Genomic DNA, 26,689 nt, shown 5'->3' with positions numbered 1-26,689 from the left:
TTTTTTTTTTTTTTGGTTTTTCGAGACAGGGTTTCTCTGTGGCTTTGGAGCCTGTCCTGGAACTAGCTCTGTAGACCAGGCTGGTCTTGAACTCACAGAGATCCGCCTGCCTCTGCCTCCCGAGTGCTGGGATTAAAGGCTGGGCAATCCGTTTTAACCTGCAGCCTCTCACCTAAAACCTCACCCCTTCCTGATCACCTCTTATGCAACTGTTATCCCATCTTCGCCCCCTACTATGGGATTTTACTGACCACTCATTACCCCAACCATGTGCCAATTCATGCCCACTGCTGATTAAAATAGGGGATCAGGTACTATTCTCTCCCCCAGACCAATGCCTCTCACCCCTTTTCCTTAAATGGCAGGGCCCCTTTAAAGTTATTCTTGTAATCCCACAGCTGCCAAGCTCGAGGGACTCTCTCATTGGATTCACCTGTCCCACCTTAAACCTTTCACTCTTCCAGCTCAAGATACTCCCTCGTATACAGTAACCTAAACAGGGCCCTGCTCCCTTAAGTTCCAGAGGGCACCAAGATCAGTCACTTTTTCTCCAGTTTCAGAAAAATAAAAGTCTCATCACCGTACTCAACCCTCCTGTGCTAAAACTCCATACTCTCTTCCTCTCTCTCTTTTTCCTGTCTGCTTTACCAACTTCTCTCTATCTCCAATGTCACGCTTAAATTTCCAGTTAACCACTCAGATGTTCTTACAGGGACCATCATTAAACATAGAGCTGGAGGTACAAGGATTGCCAAAAGCCCAGGTGGGAAAAAACAATAACGAGTTTGGGGACATTCACAGCCCCAGACTCCAAAACTCACAAAACAGACTCTAACATAACAGGTTTATCACTGACTGCAGCAGTGTCTCCTGGATGTTAAGGTAAAACCATGACGCTGAAGAGAACAAGTGCCTTAAGATTTGCTTCAGGTAAAACATTGAAAGGTCTAATAATTCCCCTTTCTAATAACTTCCCCGTTCTTTTCCTCCATCCTTCCCACCGTCTTCCATTCCTACAGTATATCATTGTAATCATAAGCTTTCAATATGTCTAAAATTTATTTCTTTCAAACATTTTTCATAAGCTCCAGGGAACCAATTGGACATATATAAATGGACTCATCCAGAATAAGTATCATTTAATTCTTCCCTTATCATTCCTGGTCTTGGGAACCCCTGGGAAATTTCCTCCTCCACCCCCCCAAAAAAACCCCTTTATCCACCATCTTGGGGCTCTCCTCCCTTAATCACCAGGATCTAAATTTTTTTTCCAGACATAATTTTCTGCCTTTCCAGCATCTTGCGAGGTCCAAGTTGCCAGCCAGTCAGTTCCACAGAGCCTGGACAAAACACAAAAGTAATCAGCCACCCCAGGATGTGGTCAAGCATCTCAACTCTCCCATGCCCAAAAATCAGCAAAAAGCAGTCTCGAGAGACCTGATGATGCCTACAAAATCAGCAGGAAGCAGTCATGAGAGACCTTATGACGTCCCGTTCCCACCCATTAAAAACCCCAAACTCCCCAAATTTTTATAAGAAACAAAAGGGTGAAATGTAATGATTTTAGCCATAGTTTAGCTGACAATTCTGGGTTCCAGGGCCATGCATGTGCGGACAAGTCCTCAGGCATGACCCACATGCAGCATGGTTGCATCATCTACTTATGACACAGCTGCATGAGCCCTTGTGTGCATGCATGAGCTCCGTCATCTGTGTATGATATAGCCACATCCTCCTCCCGTGTGCATGCACTAGGCAGCTCTCTCTTTGCACACCGACCTTCACCAGGCCTGTACACCCCCCAATAAACAAAGTGGGTTTGTTGCATGTTCCGTATTTCCTTCTCACTCATTCCAGGTAATTTCAGTAGCCGTATTTCAAAAGCAATCACCCTGTGACAGACATCAAAGCAGAGATATTCATTAAATTACCTTACATTATCTTTAGATGGTGAAGTAGGTATTTTCTACACTTTCCCCATAGCTAACTTACATTAAAGAGCCTGGTGAAGGTCCTCCATTTCCACAGGCCTCAACAAGTGTGGCTGTAAAGCTCTTTCATTACCCAGTATGTTCACTGCTCTCTGTGGAAACAAGAGTGATGGAGATGTGCAGGTGGATAGCCCTGCAAGTGCAGAAGCACACAGTTTGCTTCCTAAGAACACTCTAAATGGAAACCTGAATTTGAGGGTACTTCTCAAAAATAGCCCTTCAGCTCGCAAACCCAGCTCAAGCCTTCTGTAGGCTGCATGGATATTCTGAGTACTGCAAACTGGAGGGCAATGTGGTAGAATCTCTGCAAACAGAAAAGCACCTTTGGTCTGCCTCAGAAGTTTTTGGTGCTAGCTGTTGTTGGCTTCTTCATTTTTCTCCTAATTCTTGCTTTTCTCCAGTAGAACTTAAGAGTCTTGGAGAAAAGACTAGTCAGACTAGGTAGTGAGAAATGGCTGTACCGAGTATATAGAAAATACCAGATCTACTTGTATTTGTTGTTTGTTGAACCAGGCTGATCTTACCACTGATGTGTGGAGCATGCAAACCCTACCTTGTACACGGGGTTGTGAAGATCTCATCACAAAGCCAGTTGTGCTGCAGGGCTTGGCTAGGGACAAGGTGAGCTTGTGGGTCTGTGTACATCTTCGTGACTGAAAGTCTTCAGGATTCCACATTGAAAGAGGGAATGTCTGCAAACGTGGATAACATTTTAATAGAAATGCCTTCTCTAGAGAATTGTCTTGCACTTAGCCTTGAGGAGATCCTGGCAACTTTTTTTCTCACCTTGCCTGGTATTTTTCTGTCAGAACTGGGCAAATGCTCCTTCTAGTCTTACTTTCCCTGTTTGAAACTTTCCCACATCAACAAACCAAAACAAATAAAAATCAAACCACTCCCACCGCAAACAAAATAAATCATAAATCAAGTCCAACAACCCCAAATGTGGGTGTGGTCAGAATTCTGGATCATCCTTAGGTATGAAAGTTCTGTGAGTGGCATTTTCTTATTATCCAGCCAATTTATTACTGACTAAGCTTTTATGGTATTTCTGTAAACTACTTCTATGTATTGAGAGATGTCGCTACAATGGTCCAGCTTCGACAGGGTTTGCACGTTCCAGGGTAAGGGGGTGGATTAGAAAAATTAGGTAGAAGGGACAGAGATACAAAAGAAATACAGATACATAGAATAGAACTGGGTGGGCTGTTCAGTGAACACTCAATATGCCTGCATTTATTTTCCATATGCTTATATACCCCAATCCAAAAAGGAGGGAAGAAGGCAAAAAAAAAAAAACTGCTTTAAAAAGACACAAAGGACAAACAGAATAATTATTTATTTCAATACTTGAAACATCAAGCAATGGTATCTTTTAGTTAAGTACTCTGTTATTTAGACAGGGTGTGTAAAGACCACACCTTAGACCAAGCATTCAGTAGGCAGCTACACCCTGGGTCAAATGGCGTGTTATATCCTTGATGGAGTAGAAATTTGGTCAAGGTTGAGTAGATCCAGCTCTGTGAGGCTTCTTAATGCCCAAAACACAAAGTAACCACACCCTAGGTCAGGATCTCTTGTTTGTAGCCGCTCCTTTAAGTCAGACCTCCAGTCAATAACTTGGAAAGAGCAAGAGTAGGCTTAGCTCTCTGACCTTCAGTCAAGGTGGAGTGGACCCACTTTCACAGAGAGAAAACAAATGATTCCCATAAACCAAGTGTAATGAAAATACAAATTTCCAAAAGTAAAAAATTAAAAAATCCAATAGTGACCTAAGATGCTAAATCATTCCAGATTTCAAGTGCTTACCTTCCTGCAGAATCATGATAGTATGGAGGATGATTTTTATTTTACATTTGTTTCTCTATGTAAATATGTGTGATTATATGTGTGTAACTGTGTATATATATGTGTGAGTGACTATGTGTGTATATGTGTGTGAGTGTGTGTGCAAACTCACATACATGTACTCATACCATAGCACATATGTAGAAGTCAGAGGAAGTGTGCAGGATTTTGTTCTCTTCCTCCATCATGTGGGTTATGGAGACTGACCTCAGGTCACCAACCTTGACAGCAAGTGCCTCTGCCTTCTGAGCCACCTCTCCAGTCCTTTGATGTGTTAGGATATCTTTCACTTAAAATTGCTTTTAGAATGCCATGAATGGATGTAATTAATAGATATGCTTGCAGCTGTTGGTCCAGTTACGCAGAATCTTCTGAAAGTGGAGCATCTTTTGAGACAATCCCTTGGTCTGGGGACACTTTCTCTTTTTAAATTAGGCTCCTCATCATTGGAGTTATGAACCAGGTCCCAGGCTAGAAACTTATGTATTAGGGTTTCTCTTGCTGGGAAGAGACACCATGACCATGACAACTTTTATAAACGAAAGCATTTAATTGAGGTGGTGGTTTATAGTTTCAGAGGTTCAGTCCCTTATCATCATATTGGGGAGCATGGCAGGGTAGAGGAAGACATGGTGCTGGAGAGATAGCTGAGAGTTTTACATCTTGCAGGCAACAGGAAGTAGACTGGGACGCTGGGTGTTGCTTGAGCATATGTGAGACCTGAAAGCCGGTCTCTATAGTGACACACTTCTCCAGCAAGACCACACTTATGCCAGCGATGAAATATAATGGCCAACATTTGAGAGACAATGTAGAAAAATGAATAACTAAGGGAAACGGTGATTTTTAAAAGTTATTTTTAAAGAACATTAAAAATTCCTGAGTCTGCCCTTCCTGTAAATGATCTCCCTAAATCTAGTATCTCCTCAGTAGGGATGACTTTCTCCCTTCCTAGAGAAAAAGCAGTTTTATGTCTCAAACAGAAACAAAAAAGAGGTCTGAGAATAGTTTGTACCCTTCAAATATCATTTGAGTAAATTAATATTCAAGCAAGAGCTTACTTGGTAATTAGAGTTGGAACTTTGTAAATATGTATAACATTTAAAAATTAGTCTCATACCTTATTTAAATGTGTGACTTCATTACCTGGTATTAATGTCTTGATTTAGCAGTGTCTATAAATTTGGTAACAATACAGTCTGGCATACATAAATAAAACCTGAGTTATGGTTGTTTAAAATTTTTAAAGATTTCTTTGCTTGTCACTATAAGTAAAGAGTGACAGAAAGAAGAGTGAGATCTTGTCATTTGCAGCAAAATGGATGATGGAGCACAATTTGCTAAATAAAATGAGCCAGACTTAGGAAGGTAAGTGCGGTATGTGCCCTCTCCCAAGTAGAAACTAAAGCAAAAACAGCCTGAATATGGACTACAGATGACTGGAGCATGGGAAGGGATAGGGGGCTGACAAAAGGAAGGTAGATAAGTGCCAACAGACAAATGAAGAAATGGGCTTTCATATTGCACAGCACAGTGAGATGGCTATCTCACAACAACCAGTTATGTCTTTTGTGATCCAAAAGTGAGGAGCTTGTATGCCCCAAACACAAGGGAATGATGAGAAGAAAAAGGTCAATTGCCCTGATTTGGTCAGGGTGGACTGTGTAGAGATGGTAAAGCACCATTCTGTTAGCAGGTGCAGTGAACACACAGATTGGCATAATAAAAATAATCTTGAAAGTAAATGCTGAGAGAACAGCTGTGAGGAAAATTAAAGAATCATTTGGGTTACAAAGAAAACTGCATTCCTGATGTCTACGTTCCCTCGCATCTCTTCTTTCTATTCTTATTTCCATTCAATAGCTTTATTTCCTTTTTTGTAATGTTTTAGTTACTTTTAAATCTGAGCTATTTGCATTTCTGGAAATATGATGGCCAGTCAGTAGATATTCATGGAAGCAGAATAAATTTAGAGTATCTTTTCAAAGTATTTATTCTCTTTAACTTTATCCATTTTTATTTGTGTGTGTGTGTGTGTTCATCTTTATGTACATCATATTCACACAATATTTATGGAACCCAGACAAGCATGTCAGATTCCCTGGAAATGACTTTACAAGCTATTGTGAATGGCCAGATGTGGGTGTTGGGAAAAACTATCCTGGGTCCCCTGCACAAGCAGCAAGTACTCCAACATACAGAACCATCCGTCTCTCCAGCCCCTTTTGTTAATCAATAAAAAACAAAAGAGAGCATGAGAGAGAGGGGGAAGGGAGGGAGGGAGAGAAAGAAATAATTTTTAGGACACAGCATATAAATAAGTATTAAAAAACAAAACCACAGAGAAATGTTACAGACATTAAGTGCTTCAGAGTTTGCATTCAGACTTACCAGTGCCAAAACAAGACAAATTCACATTGCTCTCAATATTCTCTCATGGAAAAAGTAGAGAAATGCCAATTCAGTATGCATCTGAACTACGCCCTCCGCAGGGGGAGTTCACAGGTGAGTGAAGAGAGCACAGCTGTCCCTTCAGAGAGCACAGCTGTCCCTTCAGAGAGCACAGTTATCTTTTCAGAGAGCACAGCTGTCCCTTCAGAGGGCACAGTTTTCCCTTCAGAGAGCACAGCTGTCCCTTCAGAGAGCACAGTTATCCCTTCAGAGAGCTAGTCATGTCACAGCCCTCTGTGGGACCACCAGCCCAGTTCTGTCACAGCACAAAAGTAGTTACCTGAGGTAGAAGGTAAACAGATCTCCTGCACTAAGATAATCCCAGGTTTCACTCTTAGGCATATTTTCCCAAATGTGGGGAAAACATACCTTAAAGTAGATAAGAAAGAGGCAGCAGAACTGGAGCAGGTGTCACAGAGAGAACACTAGATTTAGGGAGATCATTTACAGAAAGAGCAGACTCAGGAATTTTAATGTTCTTTTAAAATAACTTTTAAAAATCACTCCCTTAGTTACTCATTTTTCCTATTTTGTCCCTCAAATGTTGGCCATTATATTTCATTTGGCATTCATTAACAGCCACCTAAACAATGGCTCATTTTGTTTTTTAAAGATTGGTTTAAGACTCTAGGAAACAGAAAACAGAATTCTTATATACTCCCTTGATGGAGGAAGGTCATTGGTTAATTAATAAAGAAACTGCTTGGCCCTGATGGGTTAGAACATAGGTGGGTTGAGTAAACAGAACAGAATGCTGGGAGGAAGAGGAAGTGAGCTACAGGTAGCATATATATAATTAAGCCCTTGTAAACAGTCATGATATTTTTTCACAGATAAAATGGAACTGTGAGCCATAGAGTACCATTATCATGGGTTTTCATCATGCTCTCTGAGGCAGACACGATGAAGCTCCGACCCAGGATGGATACAGGCTAGAATCTTCCCGGTAAGTGCACCTTGTGGTGCTACACAGATTATTAGAAATGGGTTAAGAGGCTGAAACTAATGGGCTAGGCAGTGCTTAAATGAACACAATTTGTGTGTAGTTATTTTGGGGCATAAGCTAGCCAGGCGGCCAGGAGCTGGGTGGCAGGAATGCAACCCGCAGCTCCTTCAACACTCCCTCCACATACATAGATACCCTCTGTAGACTGTCATCAAAACATCCAAAGTGGGCACCTGCTACATGCAATGACAAATGTTAGCCTCTATCAAGTAGAAACAGCAGTACATTGTTTCATTTATTATGTTGTACTTATGAGTAATGGCAAATATGTAATGATATCAATCTACCTCTAAGATGTCCATAAAGAGAGATATCATTGTCAAGTGATTATTGGGAGCTCCACCTTTACACGTCCCTCTTCGAACCTCAGGCATCTAAAAATCTTTCCACTGCTTCCACAATTTTACTTTTTCTAGAGCAGCATGCATTTGATTGAACTTGTATATGCCTTTATGGGTAGCTTCTCTCACCTAGTTGAGATTCCCTTATGTCTTTGTTAGTATATTTTCCTTCATTACTGTCTGATATTCTATTGTTTTAACATACTATAAATTATTTATCTGTTCCCCCTCTGAAGGGTATCTTGGCTACCTTCAGTGTTTGGCAGCTGTGAATCCACCAGAAATAAACAACTCAGTACCAAGTTTTGTGAGTTCAATGTGGTTTTCAACCGCGCTGTTTGTCTTTTGCATAGCAGAAATCTGATCCACTACAGCTTGCTTCCATCAGTGACCTGATCTGACTTCTAGTCCCCCTTGCATGTTGACTGCTCCTGAATGTATAAAGACACCCACCAGGGATGTTCCACATTATCTTAGAGATTACCAGTTTGATCAATTTTACTTTGCTTTGAGAGTTTGGGGTCTAATCAGTATCGCAGTTGCCTGCCTCTGAGTAAGATCCACTGTGTAAAGCGAGGTGACCTAAGAGCAGATAAAATAGGATCAGCCTCAAAGGACACAGGGAGTCCCCACTTGCCCTTCCACTGTTCACGATGTCATTTTACTTGTATTTACTCTTTTGGCAGTTATTTTTCTTGATTCATTTAAAAATATGTTTATCTAACTTAGGTTAGTTTTCTCTAAGCTCTATTCTTTCAGAACACTTGGAGAATGTTTAAAGCTCAGAATAAAGTGCCCAAAATTCATATTTTAAGCTTCTGGTTTTAAATTTTATGTCACTGGGCCTGAAGAGATGGCTCAGAGACAAAGAGCCTTTGTTGCTCTTCCAGAGGACCCAGGTTCAATTCCTAGCAGTTACGTGGCTTACAACTGTCTGCAACTCCAGTTCAAGGGGATCTAGCGACCTCTTCTAGCTTCTGTGGGCACACAGCATGCATTTGATACACAGAGGAATATAAAGACAAAGCACCCATACACATGCATTTCTTTAAAAAGAAAAAAATTTAGATCGTTGACCACTACTTTATATCACTGGGATGTATTTTCTTCCCTCTGAATGTTTGCTTTTTTTTTTTAAATCACATTTATTCTGCATTACTCCCTGTTTAAAATGTTGTTCTTAGAATAAAGACCCGTCTATTTATGGCAGGGCTTCTAGAAAGAATAGATGAGATAAAAGGAAGAGGAGGAAGAAAGAAAGACAGATAGAAATTTAGATAAATGAGATGCTATTCTTGTTTCTTTTAGATTGCTGTGGTAAAACACTCTGACTGAAAGCAACTTAGAGGGGAAAAAATGACCGATTTGTCTTATACTTCCAGGTCACAGTCATCACTAAGGGAAGAGAGGATGGGCGCTTAAGTAGTGTGTCTTAGAGTTCCTATTGCTGTGCTGAAACACTGTGACCAAAAGCAATTTGGGGAGGAAAGTGTTTATTTTGGCTTCTAGTTCACCACTGAAAGCAGTGAGGGCAGGGACTCAAACAGGGCAGGAACCTGGAGGCAGGGTCTGATGCAGAGGCCATGGAGGAAGAGCACTTACTGGAATACTCCTCATGTCCTTAAGCTTTCTAATAGAACCCAGGACTACCTACCCAGGGTGTTCCCACCTACAATGGGCTGGACTCTCCTCCATCAACCACTAGTTAAGAAACTGCCCTACTGGCTTGCCTATCTACAACCTGGTCACTCACAGGCATGTTCTCCATTGAAGTTCTCTCCTTCCAGACAACTTCAGCTTGTGTTAAGCTGACATAAAACTATCCAGGATGAACTGGAATTTGAAGGCAGAAACCCTGGAGGTGCTCATTCATAGCTAGCTTTCCTATACAGACCACCTGTCTAGGGATAGTGCCACCCACAGTGGACTGTGCCCTCCTGCATCAACTACTGATCACTATTGCCCCCAGCCTAAGCATGATCACAGGTCAATCTGATCAAGACAATTCCTCAGTTGTGTAGACTGAAGATTTGTCTCAAAGGTCTTAATGCTGTCTCAAGTTGACAAAGCTAACAGGACAGATGGTCACTAATCCAGTGTCATAGAGTTAAGTATTTTATAAAAGATAAATATTTACCTTTTCCTATACCTCTTCCTAGTCTTCTCTGTACACACACACACACACACACACACACACACACACACACACACGCTTACATGCACACAAATAGTGCATATGTATTTATTATAAAGGTTAATGCATTTGAATTATTTTATTGCCTTTTTTCTGTTCAATTCACTTATATTTTATTTACTGTGTCTCCCTCTGCTTTATATAGCTACATAGCATTGCATTCGCCTCTAGGAGTACAATGGTGATCCATGCAAGTATGGTTTATGTGATGTCTTCTAGTCCATTCACATTTTTTCAAAGGTTTTGCTACAGGTAGCATGTGTATAATTAAGCCCTTGTAAGCAGTATGATATTTTTCACAGATAAAATGGAACTGTGAGTCATAGAGTACTATTATCATAGGTTTTCATCATGCATCTTGCCAAACGAACTTTCAGAGAGTTATAAAATAGTCTCTTACTTAATTATTTAGAAACTTTAGAACTATTTTACTTAGTAGGATATGAGTGATATAAATGTTGAATGAGAGGTTCAGTGACAAGATTTGGGGGTTAGTTTACTAGTTTGTAGGTCACTCTTTCTAAATTCTGGTTTTCCACCAGTTAACACCATACGAATAACTCTTTGTGCAGTTGCATAATATAGACTGCCCACTTTCCTTTATTTTAACAACAAGGACTTCACAAGAAACTGTTGGATATTTTGCTGAAGTCAAGATAGTCTACATCACACTGTTCCCTTTTGCAAAGATATTCTAGTCTTCTCAAAAAATAGGAATTTTATTAGTTTGTTGCAACAGTCTCAGTGAATTTTGCTGATTTCTAGTGATTAGTTTTTCTTTGACAACATTGCTATATGGATTTTTTTTGCAATGAAGGAAATGTTCTATTTTCTAAGCTATCTAATATCATAACACTAGTGATTTTCTATATAGATAAATAGTGGTGAAAATAAGGCCAGTACAACCCAGTAATGTTTTTAATCAATGAAAGTTATATAAATTTTAATAATGGGATGTCAATAATATCTGATGTATTGGGCAATGCAGGTTTATAATGTAGGACAAATTATTTATCAGATAACTCATGTAGTTTAGTGGGAGTTCAGTGTTAGTCTAAGAGATTCACCTTTCCCCAAATACCTGGTTTCTCGCTCACTTTTTGCTCACTCTGTATCTAATTGCAAGTTTTCATCTCCAGACCTTTGTACAATTTCATCCTTCATAATTTGTATAATCCTTTTATATCAGCAAGTTGTTTTCATATCCTGGGATAATTGAATCGGGGGATATAATCTCTCTCAAAGCAAACTGGTTTCATTTCCTCAAACAAGGTTTATCTGAATCTTATATTGTAAAAAATCGTTCACCTTGATAGAAAAAAAATATTAAGCAAAATGAAGGCTAGATAATTTTGTCCTGTTTATTTCATTCTTGGCCTTATTGCCATCCTTCTCAGAGCCTGGGCTTCCCTTATTTTCTCTTCTTGAAGCTGGCACTACTAACAGTGCATTTTCTGTCACCAGTGGCAAGTTTGTTTTTGTTCTCCCTACCTGGTATTGCTCCTTCCATAAGCACTTTGAATTTGTGTACTTGGACATACATACTCTTGTACGTCCACCTAGAATCGTTGGCTTTTTATTTCTCACTTAATTCAGCTTCATCAGGAATGGTGACCCCCTAAGAGCCAAGTCCAGGGCTGGGAATTCTCAAATGACTAAGTATCGACTTTGCCATCAAAGGATTTACATGTTAACAAGAGAATCAGTCTCATGACTTACATTCTACAAGCCAGGTGTTGTGGGGTATTTGCTCAATAACGGCATTCATAATGTCCTAGAAGAGTATATGGGAAGGGCCGTGTTAATTATTCTTGCAGACCCTGATGGACAGAGTAGGAATATTCCAAACACTCAGAGAAGTCTGTTGAAAACAGAATAAAGCAAGCAATCAATCAAACAAACAAACAAAAGACCAGGATGCATTGTAGGACAGAGAAGGGTACTAACAAGGTAGAATGACTTGGTGGACCAGAGCTGGGGAGAGGGTGTGCTATGGAATTCATGACTGGTCCTGAAACTGAAGCAGGCAATTGGCTTCTCGGAGGGGTGCAGCAAATAAAGATGGCGAGGAGATAAGGAGGCGTTTAGTACTGGCTCAGCATTAACGAGGGATCGTGCGTGTTATACTAAGGAATGTGAACATTGACTAAATAAAATGAGGAGGAAGATGCTGGAAGAGAGGAGGTAAATGACTGGAATCCTATGACCCACTTAGGACGTGATAGACTCCAGAAGGCTCCTGCAGGAGCAAAGATTAGTCAAGAGATAGAGAAGGAACCAGAGACCTGCAGAGGAGCAGAGCAGACAGTTCAGACTGATGGGACAGGATAACGGACGACTGCGGGGCAGGAAGAGGCTGGAACATGACTCACCGGAAGATGACGCACTGGCCTCAGAGGGTTGTGCAGCTTCCATTACCGTTCACTGGTTTTCTTTAGTCACTTTCCCTTTAGGGTCTCTGGGAGTGAGGTCATGTCTGCCCCTGCTCTGCAGACACTTTCCCAATGACTGATGGGAATTAATCGTAGCCAGTGTTTTATTCTTCCTGTCCTGGCAGTTCTAAGATGTGATCATCACAAGTGGAAAAAAAGTCTTCATTTTGAGGCTGTTTTAGATATACAGAAGAATTTTCAAAAATAGTCCAGCAATTTCCCCCCCTATTCTTCATTCAACTTCCCCATTAACATCTGACATAACAATGCAGAAATGTTAAAAATTAGTGTTTACCTTAAAATTAAATACTACCAATTACATCATGTTATTGGATTTTACTAGCATTCCCATTAACATATTTATCTAAAGGCTGATGCATGATACTCTTTTGTGAAATTATATATGCATATCTTCTTATGTCCTTTCATTGAACTCTGAAATTATTTTTGTAATTCTTTTAGTTGAAAATAATTTTTTCATGCCATATAAATCATGGTTTACTTCTCCCTTATCACCTGCCAGATCCCCCTCACCTCCCCCACACTTCCAACTCTATGCCTTTTCTCTTTCTTTAGAAAACAAAGGGACAAAGAAAAAACAATAAAACAAACAAACAACAACAACAAAAAGAAAAAGCACAAGAAACACACTCACAAACAAAACCATAATATCAGAAACAATAATATACAGGCAATAGACCAAGGGTCAGGGGAAGCCCAAAGAAAGCAATAGAAGACCAAAAAAAAAAATCTTCAAAAATACCCTTGAGTTTATTTTGTGTTGGTCATCTACAGCAGGGCGTGAGGCTGACTTTAAAAGCGGTTTGTAGAACATCCAGTAAAACTTTATTGGAGTAAGTAGATTTTTTTTCTCTGTGAGCAGTTGTCAGTTGGAGGCAACTTCTTGCTTTGGGATGGGAGCTCATATTCACATCCTCCTCTCAACACTGGGACCCTCTGGCTCAGACATGAGCAGGCTCTGTGTGTGTTGCCACAGTCTCTGTGAGTTCATATGTGTAACAGTCCCATTGTGTCTGGAGGACAGTTTCCTTGGTGTCATCTGTCTCCTCAGGCTCTTACAATCGTTCTGCCTCCTCCTCCAGTTTCCTGAGCCGGAAGGGAGGGGTTTGATGAAGACGAAGACGCCCTATTTAGTACCTAGTTGTTCCAAGAGCTCTCACACTTGGCGCATTGCCCAGTTGTGGGTCTCTGTATCTGCTCCCATCTACTGTATGAGGAAGCTTCTCTGATGATGTCTGAGCAAGACACTGATTTCTGAGTATAGCAGAATGTCTTCTTATTGCTATATTCCTTTCGCATAACAAAACAAAAGTATTTGGTTTTCTCCTAGGTCTCTGACCTACCTAGTCTCAGGTTCTTGGCCAACTTAACAGTGTCAGGCATGGGTTCCATCCCATGGAGTAGGCCTGAAATCCAATCAGATGGTGGTTGGTTACTCCTACAATGTTTGTGCCAGTATTGCACAAACTCTGAAAATTATTATAGATAATTTCATACATGTATATGATGAATTCTGATTATGTTAATCCCCACTGTCCCTCATCTCCTTCTCACCCCTATTGATCCTTTCCCCCTTTCCACATTCATGCAGTTTTCTGTGGTTTGAGGCCCATAAAATTTAACCAAGGTCATCTGTGTGACCACAGGCAGAGCCTGGTAGGTTAACCAGCAGGTCTACAGGCGAAGGTGATGAAGATGATGACTGCCCTTCCCCTAGGAAATCCAGCAGTGGTTCAGTAGGGAGGGGTAAAGCTTCCTGAGCCCCGAGGCTTGACTATTGACAGACCCAGTTCGGTGCAGGCCCATTATGTTCCCATCGTGTTTAAACTTTCTGTTCCCACTATCCTCTCTGTTTTCATATCACTTATGTTTGGTATTCCCTGCCCCGGCCCCCTTAAGGTGTTCCCCATTCCACAGCCCTTTTCTAGTTTCCTGGATTCTACAGGTACTCAAAGTTAAGCACACACACATCTAAAGATGTGACACTAAGATCCACGTCTGAGGCAGAACAGGAAGTTGTTCTAAGACTACGTCAAGTTCCCGTGTGTTAGGAGCATCTGACTTACAGATCCCTTGTGAAAGCCCCTTGGGGTTTCCTTGGTGACAGAGGCACCCTTTATTCTAATGAGGTGTCCCTCACTGTGCTGCTGGATAGTCTCAAGACAGTAGCTGTGTCCCAGGGAGTTAGCCTTGCAAAGTGAAGGTTGGAACTCTGAACCACACTCATCCTCCAACCTTTGTGGAGATGGAGTGGAGAAGAGACTGAAGAGTGAGGTGATCATCAAAAATCAGTAGTGTAGTTTATCATAATTTCATAATAAAGCCTCCACAAACCACAAAGTAATAGAGTCTGGAGAAATTTCAGAATGCTGAACACGTATCTGGGATGTTGTACACCTCTAGAGAATGTAAGTGCCCATTGCCCCTTCACACATATCTTGTCATGTGTGCCTTTCCATCTGGCTATTCCTCAGCACCCTTTCTTATACCCTATGTTAATATAAAAAGAAGAGCAAGTGTTTTCCTAAGCCATGAGAGCCATCTTACCAAAGCACTTGGATCCAGAAGGGAGTCATGGATACCCTGACTTATTACAGGTGAAGGGACGGCTTACTACTTCCCGTTGTCATTTGATGTGAGGCGTGGTATTGTTTGATTAAACTTCTAACCTGTGGGATCTGATTCTGAGTTCAGGTAAAATCTCTTGGGATTGGATTGAATCATAGTGCATGTAGTTAGGGTCATTGAATAACTGCCTGTTGTACAGGGAATCCCTGTAATGTCTGTTCTTCTAGGTTGGGTTATAAGTATGGCGTGTATACAAATAGAAAAAAATAACTATTTTTCCTCACTTGTAACAACATAATTAATTTGTTATATATCTTTAGTTTTTCTTTGTCTTTAGTGATCTCATTGCTTTAAAAGCACCAATTATTTTCGTGGAAGTCCTCCGAGATGCATTTTTCGTGACTGACTTGAGATATCCTGTATTTCAAAGTGCACCATGGATGTATGGGCCCTTTTCAGTCTTTCAGGCCAGGATATATATTGTTTCTGTGTATGTTATTGATGATGTTTTGGTTGATTCATGAAGTATTGTCTGCTGGAGTCTCCACTGCAAAGTTTCCTTTTCTCCTTTTTATTACTCAATACTTTAAAAAAGATAATTTTAGATATACAAATATATTCTTTTCTTAAACTTTTACCCACTAATTTTAACTTTCTTTTGTGAATCTTACCCTCAATAACTATTTCTGCATGTGTCTGATGACGATTTTCTATGCATTAAGTAAAATACTTCTACTAGGAACAATTGTCTATTTATATGTCAACAGACATTAATTTTGTTATTAGAAATATGATCTAACTTTACTCTTATTGCGGTTCTGAAATTTTTATGACCAGTGGATACTTGTTAAGGCCCACTTGACCTTTTAACATTGTGGCCTTTTTACTTTTAAGAATGTTCTGAACTTTCCAGCCCTGAGAGATGGTGCAGCCTCGCTGTGTGTTTTCCCCATGGCAGCCCTGGAATCTACCAAGGCTGCAGGGAGTCCTCATGACTTCTGAACACGCCCCCATCACTTCTCTTTCTCCAAGCAGTTCTTCACTGTGGGCTGGAATTGAGTCAAAAATAACAGAATGACACATTAAGTGAGCTCTTTTATGCTTCCTCAAACTTTGGGAAAGAGAAGTTTTTACTAAAATATTCTGAATTGGACCCTTTCTGTTAGCGCTGGATTTGATGTGAGGTTGTGCCTTTTAGAACAGCCAGAGTATTGTGTAGGTAACTTATCTCTTCTGGATACTTCACCCTGGTGAAATAATCCTTCTTTAAAGTGGCCCGATGTTTGCTTCCCCGTGCCTCGTCTGGTAATACAAGCTTCTGTTAACTGAAAGTGTCCCCTAACTCCCGATGTGTTGATTAGCACCCAAGCAATTACCAGCAGTGCCAGTGAGTCACTCTCCGTTGCCATGGAGCCTTCACTGTTTGCTCCTTGTCCTATGGCTTCCTTCCTCTACTGTGAATCAATAGAAAAGTTGCTCTTTTAATAGCTTCTGGTCAGAATGGTCCTCCTTGGGGCTCCTTTGCTTCAGCTCTTACGGAACTGTTAGTGTGAATGGTCCGGAGCAATAAAATCCTCAGTTCTTTCCCTGTTTGACCTCAGCTATGAGACATCTCAAGCAAGCACGCTTGCGTTTGACTTGGGCTCACAAAAATGTTTGATAAAACATGCCCAAATTTAAGGTATTTTCAAAACCAGTTTTGTTTATAAATCTGCACTTTGGTTAGGACTTTGCAGGGTAGGATCCATCAGTTCTGATAGCATCAGGTGAAAGATTTCTTACTAAAACAGCTTATTCACGCAGCTGCTGAGTTGGTCAGTCCTATCTGTCACCTACTGTTCAACTGTGAGTATTTTGGGTGCTCCAGGGCTTTCCACAAGACCCTCTCCATAAGGGGCTGTCTGTGCTGCATCACAGTATGGTGTTCAGACCTGAAGAGCAAACGTTCAACAGATAGAAAGTTGAAGTCTCAGTTTAATTAAGCAAACTTAAAACAAAATTTTATTTTCTCTCTTATTAATTTAGCCAATTTCTGAAAAGGATAGATTATTGGATTATGTGTAATAATTCAGAAAAGTAGATATCCATATGTTATACATGTATGTACTCTCACTATACTTTATCTAACAATGGGAAGGATGAGGGCCTGGGTAGAGCACTTGCCTAGCAGGCACGGGGTCCACAGGGTCTCAGGTTCAATCTCCACAGATGCATGAGAATGGTGAGCTATTTTAGGATATTAGTGTCTGATCATGTTTGTATGTTATAAAGTATTGTTTTATAAGTAATTATAAAGTTTTGTATTATAAGTAATGATACCTTGATTGGTTTTACTGTAAAAGAAATAAAAATATTTTCAGTAAATAATATTCCCATTGAAAACTATTAGTTTTTTTTTTTTCAAGGTTGATGAGCTGGCCCTGGTGAAACAATATCTTCAGGTAAGGACCATCAGTTACTCTTCACAACATGAGCAACTGGTTAGTACCTGCCTTGTCTGCAAGCCCACAACACTACCTAGGAAATTTTCTGCCAAAAAAATATGCTATTAAACTTTAGTTTGATTAAGTCTGATGTTCTCAAGAAATAGACCCTTATCTAAAATTTCAAAGATATCTAAGAAATCTTCTAGTGAACTTGGCCAAGTTGTGTTTCTTCTTATTCTGTAAAAGTAAGAGGTTAGACTAAGAAAAAGAATAAAGTCTCTGTGGGCTTTTGGTTTCCAGTAATCTGTGGCTCAGCTCTTGATTCATAGTTTCTCACTGAGCTTTTAGTATTTCATGTGCCCTCTATTTGTTTAATACTTTACTGTGGTTCAGCTGTACTCAAAACTTACAGAAAGTTGGAGGAAGAAGGAAGGCAATCAGTAAATTCCGGAATGTGGGAAACTCTAAATGTTAAATGAGAGAGAGAGGCAGAGACAGAGAGACAGAGAGAGGAGGTAGAATCCTGTATTACATACCTCAGGATTTTTTTTTTTTTTTTTACGTTTTGTTTTTATTTGTTTGGGTTTTTCAAGACATGGTTTCTCTGTGTATCTCTGGCTGTCCTGGTACTCACTCTGTAGACCAGGCTGGCCTGGAACTCACAGAGATCCCCCTGCCTCTGCCTCATGAAGTCTGGGATCAAAGGTGTGTGCCACTGTCACCCGGCTACCTCACAATTTCTAAACCTTCTGACTAGCAAGCAACCTTTGGTCTGGATGTGTTTTAGCTTTTAGCTCCAAGCCCCCACCTCTTCTTAGCTAGGATGATGCTGCCTTCCCAGGCAAGTTGTGGTAACCAAAAATATATCTAGACATTGATCTGTCTCCTAGGAACAAAAATGCCCCTACCTTTGAACAAATATAGACCCAAAGAAATGATTAAATGGCACAATGAAAAAAAAAGGAAACAATTTGTATTCTGATTTGTCTGAGTCAATTGTAAAGAATTAGGGGATAATTAGAAAAATTATCAGTATATGAAAAAACAACTGTATTCGGTGACATCTATGTATAATTGTTAAATTTAGATGTATCACAATTAAAATATAATTACTTTTGATTTAACATCTAGATTTTTAATGATATACATTCATTAGTTATTTACAGTTATAATTACAGAATATCTTGTATTGTTTCATAATATTACAGTTGAGGTGGATGGGTGGATGATGAATAAATTTATAGATTTCCCAGGAGAGGAAACTTTTTATGTGACTAAAATTTTCCATAACAATTTTTATGAAAAATGGTAGCAAGAGGAAGGTTCAACAATACATGCACGTATACATATTCTTAAAGTCACTTTTGCTATTATTACCTTTGAATATCCCTCTGCACATATGTATGTATGTGTGTATATATGTATGTATATAGTCATGTGTTCATCAGTTCATGCTCAAGTTATTACCAGATGTAAGTAAAAAGAGTTGGAAATAGTAGCCTTTAAAGAGAGACAGGTGAATGCCAGGTAACTGCTTTATTACTTTCAATATATATTTTAGTATTATTTAACAAAACCATGTGTATGGATCACTTTGATGAGTAATAAAACATAATCAAAATAAAGAATACAACACCGGAGAAAATCCACCAATTTAAATTTTGTGAACATGTAGCTTAGTGTAGTTATGTGTGTGTTTCCAAGAAGCCAAGTTGGGGAAGCTTTCAACTGAGTTCAGTATTTAAAGCATTGGACATGGCACATTACTTAAGTCTGAAGCCAAACTCTCCCTTTTCTTTTTTCGTCTTTTGTCTTAGACATGCTAAGACAGCAAGGGCTTCTAAGGATGCTCTGCTTAGCCTTAAGTCAGGAAGCCCCAACTGAGGAATTTCCTAGATCAATTGGCTTGTTGTAATACCTGTCAGGTATTATCTCAATTATTAATTGATGAAGAAAAGCCCCTGTCCACTGCGGGTGTCACCATCCCAAAGCAGGTGGTCCTGAGCTGTAAAAGAAAGCTAGTTCAACATGTGCAAGGGAAGAAGCCAGCGCGCGTTGTACCTCCCTGGTTTCTGCCTTGAGTTGTCCTGACTTCCCTTAGTGATGGACTGTGACCTTGAAGTGTAAACCCAATCAATTCTTCCCGCCTGTAAATTGCTTTTGGACAGAGTGTCTTATCTCAGGAACAGAAATCAAACTAGCACAAAGGAGGTGGGAATTTCTTGACAAGGCAGGGCTGGCACAGCAGCCGGTCACTTTTCTCTGACCCAGTAAATGGACCATAGAGCAAACAAGAGTGTTTGCATGCTTAATCCTATCTTATGAGCTTTTTGTAAAAACAATTACTCCTGACATAAGCTTCATTTACCTGTTAAGTTTTTTTTATTTGCCACTGTTTTGTTTTTGCCAGGTTTTTATAGGCAGGGAGGGTGAATATTTGCCAAGTTCTTACTAAAAGCCTGGTTGTTATCTCTACTGCGTTGTTTGTGTGATGCCTTGGCAGGGGCCCCACCGTGGACAAAGAATAAATGGATTCAGACTCAAAACCCCATCCTGAGCTCTAACAGCTTTTATAGTTACAAGCAAAACAAACATTTCTTTTAGTCTTCTCTTCATAAACAACTTGTCAAACTCACAGATGCTTCTTTTCAAACGATAACACCTAAGACAGCCAGGGTTCCCAGGAGACAGATCACCCTAGCAACCCTAGGCTAGGGCAGGTGAACAGACCAACAAAATAATGCAATTGAAAGGCACCCTGCCAGCATTTTCAGGTCTATTCCCTGAGGTTGTAGGTACCAGGGTGCTTAAAGCTTCCACTTTAAAGTCAAAGCCTTCATCTTCACTACTACATGTTAGCGTGGAGAAAGAATGCACCAAGTGTATACACCCATGCACATGCTGCTTAATCACGGGCTGCTTTATTAAGTTTATTCAAGTTGATAGGAGAGTCTTCTTATGGATTGAAGTATTCTATCAAAGGCCCATCTATTGAGTACTTGGTCCTCAGCCAATGGCACTGTATTGGAGATGTTCTAAAAGCCTTAGGAAGTGAAACTAAGCTGGAGGAGAAAGACAGGAGAGATGTATCTGGTCCGACCTCCTTCCTGTCCTACCTCACATCCACCATGAAATGAACATGTCTTTTACAGCCTCCCCACAGAGACAAACTGAAACCTCTGATATTGTGAACTCAGTAAACTTGTTCTACTTTTAAATTGTTTACATCAGAAATTTTTGTCATAGCAATGAGAAAGCTGATTAATAGCATCTCTACAGGAAGGAATTACAAAGTAGATGCCTTCTGTTGGTACCAGAAGGCTCAGGGAAGGGGTAAAGGTAAAACAAGAAAAAAGAAGAAGTCACAGAGAGATGCATAGGGGGTCATGGTCTAGGGATATCCTGAACAGATAGCTGGGACCGGGAAGACTCTAAGAGGTTGGGCCATTTTCCCCTGGAGCTCCTGCTGTTATTTTTGTGTATCTGAGTTGGACAGCAACCATTTTTACCTGGGAACTGAGTACTCAAAATGTAACCAGTGGCTCCGAGAAACTAGAACTACAGAATTTAGAATTTTGTTTACTTTTCACTATATTTTACCTTTGTAACTTAAAAGGCTACAAGTGGCCGAGGACTCCTATTTTGGACAGCACACCCGGATGAGGAACATAGGGTTGTGCTATCTGATGTTTGTTGCACATATTGGCAGAGGAATTGACTTTTTTTTACTAGTGTTACTGTGAAGCATAATAATCCTTAAAAATTCCAATCATAAAATTAGAAAGCATAAAAAAGCCCATATGCAGTTGATAAAGGAAACAAAACATAATTTTACTTAATTGATGTTTTGTATGGTATTGCTTTTGTAGGCAATTGGGAATATATCTATTCCAAAATATATATTCAACAAATTAACTTGTATTATAAAATGTACAGGTTTTATGGGCAGTTTAAAGTTACCATGGAAGGTTTGTTTTTTCATATGAACATAAACCATGAAATAAACACATGAATCAGAAAGGGGAATTCATTACTTAATGTTCAAGGAAGGATACACCTATATGTTACTTTTCCTAATGTATGATTCCAAAATTTGAGTAATTTTTAAAATAATGATTATTTTTCCTCATTACAGTCACTTTCACACATTTGAACTAGGATAGTCCACAAGATGTAGTCCCCCTCGCCTTCAGAGACACTGCTGCTGATCCCAGAAAAACCAATAGATGACGACAACAATGTCTCTTCTAGTGCTAACTGTGCAGATTAACATATAAACGTAGTTTTGTTCACCAGCGTAAAAATGCATAATAAAATAATTTTAGAATTGTTTGTATCAAAGGTGAACTGTTCAAAAAGTCTTAACAAATTGACAACAAAAATTTTGCCTAAAATGAATGGAATTAGAAAATAAGCTTCCTGAGCAAGGCAACCCAGACCCAGAAAGACAAACATGATATGTATTCACTTATAAGTAGATATTAGCTCTTAAGTAAAGGATAATCATGCTATAATCCAAAGACCCTGAAAGGCTAAGTAACAAAAAGCATTCTAAGGGGGACACACGGATCTCCCTGGGAAGGGGAAATAGAATAGGAAATACAGGTGGACTGGAGATGGGTAAGGATGGGAACAGGAAGGAACAGTTTAGGAAGGGATAGAGGGAGAGAGAACTGGGAGAGATGAGAGGAAATGAGGAGCATTTTGGGAGGCTATATGGAAATCTAGTATGGTAGCAGCTTCCTGGAACCTATGAGAATGACCCCAGCGAGGATTGGTAGTAATGGATTTGAAGTCTGAAGTAGCTAGCCATCTTCTATAACCAGGCAAGAAAACCCAGTCACAAAACCTTCAACCCACAACCTGTCCTGCCTGCAAGGTGTGCTGGGACAATGGTGGCTCAGAGCTTGTGGGAGTGACTCACTTTTTCATACCACATGAAAATGTCAATGCCCCACTCCCAGACTTCTGTGTGTTTCAAGTTTATAATCCCGTGTCCATGAAAGACTCTAAAACTCTGTTCCTCCTGAATTAATTGGGTTAGAAGATGACTCATCTTACCATCCTCCTGCTGGGATCCTGTTCTCACAAACCAACCTTGTATATTTTCCATGGATTCCTACCCTCGTGATGCTTGTGCATCAGAATTACACATTTTATTAACGTATATTGTTTCCCAAGACTCTAAAATTTCCCTGAAAAAGTGGAGGAGGATCCTGGGTCAGACAGGGCAAGAAGCATAAGTTTCATCACTGATGATCTAATTCCAGATAGGCCACTTGTTCTGCACACATAACAGATGAATAGACCATCTAGGATCTGGCCCTTGAGTTACTTTGTACAATGACCTTCCCTTTACTCTGATTTTACATTCTGTGGTTTCAGTCACCCATGGCCAATCCATCGCAGCTGGGAAGTAATAAAAGAAAATTTCCAGAAATAAATAATTTGCAAGTGTTACATTTCGTGCTATTCTTCATGGTGGTGTTGTTCTTCGTGGTGTAAGAAAACTCCATGTTGTCCTGCTCTGTCTTGCTCAGGACATGGACTGCTTTGTCTAGACTATCCATGATGTACCTACTACCCATCCATCCATGCCTTCAGAGCCATCTTGGTTGTCAGGCTGTGTTGTGCAGTGCTTGTATTGAAGTCACTCTCAGTTTATGTGATGATGGCTCCAAAGAACACAGTAGTGATGTTGGTAACTCAGATATGCCAAGGAGAAGCCAAAGAACACAAAAGTGATGTTGGTACTTCAGGTATGCCAAGGAGAAGCTATAGTGCTCCTTTATGCGAAAAGTTGAAAGTCATTGATTGAATAAGGAAAAAAGTGATTGTTCTGCTTATTGGTGGTGGGGAGGGCCATTCACACATTCATAGTTTTCAAGTGCACTCAGAAGTTTGCCCATGAATTTATGGGATTGTTTTCTTTAGTTCTGCCCTCCCTGCGATAGATTCCTGACACTCCCCAGCATCCATCTTCTCACAAGACAGTCTTTTGACAAGGTATTTAGACTGGATTTTCTTCTCTCTACTGCACATTTTTCCGCAACTGCCTCTGTCCTTGGGTTTTAGGGATCATAGGGTCAGAGAAAAGCAATAGATTTCTTAGAACACTTCTTAGTACCACAAAGAATCAGGCCATCTTGTCAGAGACCCCTCACCCTCAATCTTCCTTTCTGTCAACACCACCACACTGTGGGATTGCCTAGTAGTGAGGATGATTTGTGAAATGAGGAATTTGTGTGTTAGTGTAGTGGTTTGGATGAGAATAGCCCCCAAAGGCTCATGCATTTTCATGCTTACTTACCAGTTAGTGGAACCCTTTAGAAATGATTAGGAGGTGTGGTCTTTATTGAGGAGGTATGTCACTGGAATTGGGCTTTGAAGTTTCAAAATGCCAATGCCAGGCTCAGTTTCTCTTTGCATCTCCCCCCCCTCTCTCTCCTGTCTAAAGATCAGGATGTAAAGTTCTCAGCTACTGCTCTAACACCATGCTTGTCTGATTCCCACAATAATAATAATAATGGAGTAACCCTCTAAACTGCAAGCAAGGCCCCAACCTAATGATTTCTTTTTATAAAAATGGCCTTGGCTATAGTGTCTCTTCACAGAACTATAACTAAGACAGAATTATATATCTGAGAAAGGGAAAATAATTCAGGATTTTTACAACACAATTGACAATTAAATATGTTGGGCTTGTAGAGATGCCTTAGAAGTTAAGAGTACTTGTTTCTCTTCCAGAGGACCTGAGTTCAGTTCCCAGAACTCATATTGGATGGCTCACAACTCTTTGTAACTCCAGCTCTAGTGGATCCAATGAGTCTTGCCTCTACTGGATTCTGAGGTCATATGAACATACCTACCCCACTTCCTTATACACATAATTAAAAATAACAAAATAAATTAGAAATGACTAATGGATGATTAATTGAAATTTAGTTTGAAATTTATTGGGCTGAAGGTTGACTTTCAATTTTGTTTGGGTGAATGAGTGGAAAACTCAAGATAATAACAAAACCCTACTCTAGGTTGCAGACTGTTCTTACCCTCAGAGCACAGGATCAGTCTCTTTTTCTCTCTCTCTCTCTGTCGCGCTCTGTGTGTGTGTGTGTCTGTGTGTGTACGCATGTACTTGTATGAGTTTGCATGTTATAGATATGCTTGCAGTCATACATGGAGGCTAGAGATCAATATTGTTAGCCACTTTTCACTCTAGATTTTGAGGCAGTGTCTCGAGCCCCAGGGACCCTCCTGTCTCTGCTTTTCCAGTCCTGGGATTACAGGGCATGATGCCATACCCATCTTTTTATGCAGGTGCCAAGAATTACATTCAGGTCCTCATGTTTGCAGAGCAAGCCCTTTACTACCAGAACAATCTCCCCAGCCTCAGAAGCTATCTGTGTTCTTTCAGGCTTTCATTTCTCATTGGGTTCCTAAAATTCAAATTCTGTTCTCTGACATCTCAAACTGATAAGCTTGCATATTTCTGTATGAATAATAAGAAAGTGATTTGGATTGAATATCCTTTCCAGAAAAGCTTTATACGCCCAAATTGTACACATGGAATAAATTCCTTTTTCCAATTTTTATCTTCTTATTCCACCATGTTAACTTCCATTATCTCTTATCTCTTGTCTGGAGTTCTTTCTGCCACAAACTTCTCTTCTAATTCCAGAGTAATATCTCAAACTGCTAAGCATATTTACTCATTTATACAAGCAACTCTCAGATTAAAAATCTCATGACATTTTGCCATTTGAATTTCTTTTTGCTTTTCTTTTCCTTTCCTTTTTTTGTTTTTGAAAATAAAACTTTAGAGAATTGAAACCCTATTTATATCAAATAAATATATCAAATCTTACTCTCTTTTCCAGTGGCAACCACTGCCTTGAGGTTAGTGAAGGGTCTCCCTTTTCAAGTGTCTGCATACTTACTGCATAATTTGTACATTTGTGCAAAGGATTCCATACTCTATTTTTGCAAAATTTTCATATTTTACACGTCTATTTCTGGTATAGATCTAATTAATTCATCTGAAATGTCTAGTTACTATTTTAAAGCTATTTACATATTTTCTTTGTTGCTTTAAAGGGCATAAACAACTTATCATTAAATCAAGATTGGGTTTTTCTTTTGAGCCAAACTTTAATGGTCCTTCAAGTTCTCCCCCAGGTAAATGAAAAATGATATTCTGAAATAGGAGTTTGGGGAGCAAAGAGATGCTATGCTCTTCTATCCAGGGAATATGGGCTTTGCTTTGAGCAGTTATGTCATGCTGATTAAGTGGGAGAGCAGGGAAAACTGAGGGTTCCTCTGAGATGCCCCTTTCTACAGAGAGTAAAATGGTGGCCATCAACTTCAGCTTTGATGAGGCTTCTAGTGAATGAATATAATAAAGTTTCTCTTGCAGTAGAAATAACTGGTATCTGCTTTTAAGTTTTCTGTTAAGATTTTCAGTGTGTGTGGGAGGAGGCTGCACGTGCAAGTGCACATGTGTTGTGTGTGGGGGGAAGAGCTCATGAAGGTATATAGGTGCATGCATGTGGAAGTGTACATGTGTGTGCACATGTATGTGGAGATTAGAGGTTTGTGTGCCTAGCTTGTATCAACTTTATTCCAACTGAAGTCATTTGTGAATAGGAAACCTTAACTGAGAAAATGCTTCCACAAGATTGGCCTGTGGGCAAGTTTGTAGTACATTTATTTTTTAGTGATAGATGTGGGAGGACCTAGCACTTTGTGGATGGTGAATGGTGCCACCACAGGACAGGTGATCCTAGGGAGTGTAAGAAAGCAGTCTGATTAAGCCTTGGAGAAGCAGTCCAATAACTATCCCTCCTTTATAGCCTCTGTCCCAGTTGTGGCCTCCAGGTTCCTGCTTTGAGATCCTCTTCTGATTTCTCTGGATAATGGACTACACACTGTAAGATGAAATAAATCTTTTTCTTTCCAAGTTGCTTTTGGTAATGTTGTATTATCATATCAAAAGAGCAGCCCCCAAAGGCTCATAGATTTGAACTCTTAGGGAGTAGTACTGTGTTGACAGGTTTTCTGTCCTGCCTGGTTTCTTTCCTCCCACCAGGTCCCAGTGCTGCCTGGTTCCCACAATCATTAAGACCCCCCCAAAAATCACACAGAGTTCTACAAAAGTTATAAGCTGATTGGCCCATTAGCTCAGGCTCCCCCCCCTTTTTTTTTTTTTTAGAAAACAAGAACATCCATAGTCCGTTTTTGGGGAATGTGGGCATAGTTTTCCAGGCTACTTCCTGCTGATTTGGGCTGCTGATAATCTTATGGGGACCTAAAGAAAATTTAGAATTATGATCAAGTCCTGATTAGAGTATCCTGTGAGTCTTAATCATCTCAGGCAGCAGTGTTGAATCTGTTCTGAATGTAGAACTCTGA

The 26,689-nt window shown here is 39.9% G+C and overlaps 1 long non-coding RNA gene across 1 annotated transcript in view; it reads left to right on the top strand.

Annotated features, from left to right (window-relative positions):
* The window catches only part of LOC126488718 (uncharacterized), a 77,411-nt gene that overhangs the window by 42,159 nt on the left and 8,563 nt on the right, over positions 1 to 26,689 (top strand). Inside the window, exon 2 of the long non-coding RNA XR_007588784.1 lies at positions 7,124 to 7,236. This is a non-coding gene — a long non-coding RNA (uncharacterized lncRNA). The remainder of the gene's footprint in view (positions 1 to 7,123; positions 7,237 to 26,689) is intronic.

This window comes from Alexandromys fortis, unplaced genomic scaffold, assembly GCF_014885135.2.
Source record: "Alexandromys fortis isolate MF-2015 unplaced genomic scaffold, M_Fortis_MF-2015_v1.1 scaffold_187, whole genome shotgun sequence".
In the NCBI taxonomy this organism is placed as follows: Eukaryota; Metazoa; Chordata; class Mammalia; order Rodentia; family Cricetidae; genus Alexandromys; species Alexandromys fortis.
This window is presented reverse-complemented; position numbering and strand designations above follow the sequence as displayed.